Source organism: Gossypium hirsutum, chromosome D02, assembly GCF_007990345.1.
Source record: "Gossypium hirsutum isolate 1008001.06 chromosome D02, Gossypium_hirsutum_v2.1, whole genome shotgun sequence".
NCBI lineage: Eukaryota > Viridiplantae > Streptophyta > Magnoliopsida > Malvales > Malvaceae > Gossypium > Gossypium hirsutum.
Window position 1 is genome coordinate 45117531 of NC_053438.1, and position 4729 is coordinate 45122259.

Sequence of the window (4729 nt, forward strand, 5' to 3'; positions counted from 1 at the left end):
AGCCATTTCAATAGCTAATCATTATCGAATATTTACTTGCTATTCATTAGCCATATCATAAGGACACACACACAAAATGACTAAGTCCCTATACATACCATAACTTAAAATGTTTCGAACAACAAAATACCGAGATAGTTAGTTGATAGTGTGAAACGATCTCCGACGCCCTTGCGATCCATGAATTGGCTTGTCGATACTATAAAAACAAGGAAAATAAAGGGAGTAAGCGTAAATCTTAGTAAGTTTACAAGCAAATAAATAACAACATTTATCATAAATAATTATACTCATAAGTTATCATCAAGTATCATGATCTTTACTTTCTTCTTTCCTTACTCTCTTACTTGTTTACTTAATTGCTTCCTTAAATAACTCATGATTATAACTTACTCCTCCCTTACTGAAATTTCTTTGTCAACCGATAACTGAGATATTATTTACCCTTATAACTCACCTGAATATATTTATTATGCTTTTACCTGAACTTTCATGTAACATAGCCCATTTACTAGCCCGTTGAGCCACTTGGATTACTAAGGATACTCGGGTCTCCTGTCTGATAATAACATGTCAAAGTCATGTCCCAGACATGGTTTACATGAGATGTTTCATGTACTGCCAATGTCATATCCCAGATATGGTTTTACATGGGAGTTCTCATATCAGTGCCCATGCCATGTCCAGGACATGGTCTTACGGGGGACCTCTCATCTCGGTGCCAACGCCATGTCCAAGACATGGTCTTATGTGGGACCTCTCATAACCTCAATAATGCCAATGCTATGTCTCAGACATGGTCTTACATGGGATCTCATTCCCTTAATGTCATGACATTTTTATCCGATACATTCCTAATGTTTCAACAGGACTTTTTAACACTGATTCTCTATCATCTCATACTTGAGTCAACATTAAATAATTTAATGAAATAAGTACATATTTGCTGGAAAATAACAACATTAATAATAATTATTGAAATATTGTATTTATTTACCGTAAACTTACCTCGGTACAAAATACGATCAAATCTAACAACTTAGTCCTAAACCTTTTTCTTTCCCCGATCTAACTCCGAATTTCATTTTTCTTGATCTACAATAGCAAATTTAGCTTATTTAATACTCACATTCATCAAAACAATCATTTGCTCGAACTTTGGCAAGATTAAGATTTTGCCCCTAAAGTTTTGCATATTTACACTTTTGCCCCAAAGCTCAAAAATTAAAATTCATCCCTTATTCTTATGTTTAATGACATGCTGATCATCTTTCCCTTCTATGACAACATCAAATTCCCACTCTAAAATTTACTTATGAACATTAGGTATTTTTACCGATTATGTCGTTTTACCTGTTTTCACTTAAAATTGCTTAGCAAAAGTTGTTTAACATAATCTCAAACTTCATATTCTACCATAAAACATAAAAATAAACACATTTCACCTATGGGTATTTTTCCAAATATGAACCCTAATATGAATTAATGGTAGAATAAGCTAAATCGAGTTACGAGGACTCCAAAAACGTAATAAACATTAACAACGGGGCTTGGATGCACTTACTATGAGCTTGAGAAAGTGAAGAAACCCTAGCTATGGTGTCCTTGAAGTTTTGGCCCTATGGAAGAAGATGAGCTCATTTTGCCATCTTTTTCCCTTTTAATTCTTTTTATTACCAAATGACTAAAATGTCCTTCATTAAAACTTTAGTTATTTTTATCTATGCATGCCCATTTTTGTCCATGAGAATCTAATGGTCTAATTACCATTTAAGGACCTCTACTTCAATTATGCACTTCAATTAAATCCTTTATCATCTAAAACTCATATTCACCCACTTTTGCAATTAAATCCTAATGTGCAATTCAGACATGCAATTGCTGAAATTTCTTATCAGTATTCTAACACATGCATCCAATCAATCGGTAAATCATAAAAATTAATCACAATAAGCTTTTCTAGCCTAGATTCGTGGTTTCGCAACCACTATTCCATTTAGGCCTTATTTCGAGATGTTACATTAAGTGACTTAGCACAAATACAATCCCTGTGGAGATGATAAGTCGATACTTACTTATTACTTGATAACGACTATGTACACTTGCACAAACCCCACCGTTACAATTTTTTGGCATCGTTGTTGGGGATTGTCAACTATTGCCATAGTCGTTTTTTTCGTAAAATTATTTATTTTCAATTTGATTTATTTCTAACATTACCAACTTATTTTTTTTAATTTTTATGATTTTCCATTCATGTGTTTATAAGCATAGATTGAATTATCGATTTACTCTCTGTAGACCCTGAAATTGAGTGAACTTTTAGACAAAGAAGACGTGAACGAACAGCTCAAAGACAAGTCGAGATGGACCTTGGAAATCAGAATTAAGACCAAGGTAATGAAGTCGATTATGTACGAAATCCTATCCTTATTGTTGATGATAGGGACCGATGCATCAGACAATATGCTGTGCCACTTTTCATTAATTTAAACCCAGGAATTAGAAGGCCAGATATTGAGGCAACCAAGTTTGAATTGAAACTAGTGATGTTTCAAATGCTACAAACGGTGGGCCAATTTAGTGGTATGCCCACGGAAGTTCCCCATCTCCACCTTTGATTTTTTATGGAGGTGAGTGATTTATTAAAAATAGTCAGTGTGACTGAAGACGAACTAAGGTTGAAGTTGTTTCCGTACTCGTTCCGAGATCGAGCATGAGCATGGATCAATTCATTGCCACCAAGTTCCATATCTACATGACAAGAATTAGTACAGAGATTTTTGATTAAGTATTTCCCACCTAGAAAAAATGCTAAGTTAAGGAACGAGATCACAACTTTCCAACAATTGGATGACAAGTTTTTGTATGAGACTTGGGAGCAATTCAAGGAGTTACTTCGTAAGTGTCCTCATCATGGGATTGCTCATTGTATCTAGTTGGAGACATTATATAATGGTCTCAATGCACATACAAGATTGATGGTAGATGCATCCGCAAATTGTGCAATTTTGTCTAAGTCTTATAATGAGGCTTATGAGATCATCGAAAAGATCACGAGTAATAACTATCAATGGCCTGTTGGAACGCCGGCACCCTATGGCATAGTAAAAAATTAAAACATTTGGCGACCCTAACCATGGATCCATGTGTGAGGAACGAATCAGGCTGAAATAAAGGTTTTGAAATTACGAAATCTTTATTTTGAGTAGACAGCAACGCCTCAGCAACGAGTAATCTGATCTACCATCGAACCAAGCTGCAATCTATCGTGACTCCGGCCTCTACGTAATCCACCCAGTTGACAATGAATGAAAGGAATCCCCAAAACTATTTTGGAAAAAAAAAGTTTGCTTTGACGGCTGCTAGACCCCAAGTAAAGAAAAAATAGGTTTTTTATATCTATTTTTAGGGTTTCTAGAAATTAAAATAAATATAACTATGTTTTAAACCAAAAATTATAATTACATTAATTATAATAATGATTTTGGTAAACTATATATTTATTTGAATTTATATACTAACCAAATTCCTGTTCTCATTACGTGTACAACAACCTTGTACATAATGTGTTCGATATTTGATTATCCAATTAAAGTAATTCATTAATTAATTTAACTCAAGTGACAACCAAACACAATACCAAATATGTTTTATTCCGTTTATTTCAACTATAGGGTGTGACCCTGTAGGTTCTTGTAACGTTAGCAGTAATACTAGAACGATTCCAATGTTACAAACAATGAGTGGCACCTAGCAATGCATCATTGCTACCTAAGTCACAAGAAATCATGATTCGACATAACCTTTTTATGAATAACCTTTCATGCAATAATCTTTAAGTCCTTTATCTTTGGATTGGACACAAGTCATGGAATAGTCACACTTGCATAGTCCATTCCATGTTCCTTGATATCTTAACTAGACTATGATATACAAATAAGTATGACATCTCATGTCAGCTTATTTGAGCATGGCCATGCATTTCTAGTCTCACTGAATCAAGTGGCCTAAGATATTACTCCCATTATGTAGGAGGGACTCATCCTGTATCGATCAACCATATCCCTCTACATAGATCTTGGTATATCCAACATCAGCCTTTATAAAACAACCAGTTACGGTGTACGTTTGACTGTATCAAAATATACAACTCACGATGTTTGGATTATGATGATCTCAAGTCTGAGGATCATATACATATTAATCACTATGAGTAATGTTGTGAGAATTACATAATAATCCAAGAAACATACTCATAACGGGTCAGTGCAATATATTGTTCTCTAACACATATATTCATGCATCGATTTTGACATTCCATATCAATGACAAGTCTTTATCATCAATCAACTACATGCTAGTCTTAATGCATTATTTTTGTCCTATCCAACAATAATACTTGACTAAGGACCTTTTAAGAATAATCATATTACTCTCAAAACATTATTATAAAATTTATTTATACACACAGAAAAGAAACTGAAATAATAATGGTAACGCCTTATATTAATAAACATGATAAATCAAGTATGTTATTACAACCATCTCATGATTGATCTTTGGGCATACTCTAACATGGCCAACATGATAAATCAAGTACGTTATTACAATCAAGTATGTTATTCAGGAAGACGTATAGCCGGAGTTCATGAAGTTGATCCCTCACTTCATTATCAGCTCAAGTATCATCTGTTTCCTATATGTTAAAGTAGTTAGCCGCTAATAG

General features: G+C 33.9%; 1 non-coding gene across 1 annotated transcript; it reads right to left on the reverse strand.

Annotated features, from left to right (window-relative positions):
* Positions 1-2816: 2816 nt before the first annotated feature.
* On the reverse strand, positions 2817-2923 carry LOC121215064 (small nucleolar RNA R71). The gene has a single exon (XR_005910800.1). It is a non-coding gene; the product is annotated as a small nucleolar RNA R71 (small nucleolar RNA).
* Between the last annotated feature and the right edge of the window lie 1806 nt (positions 2924-4729).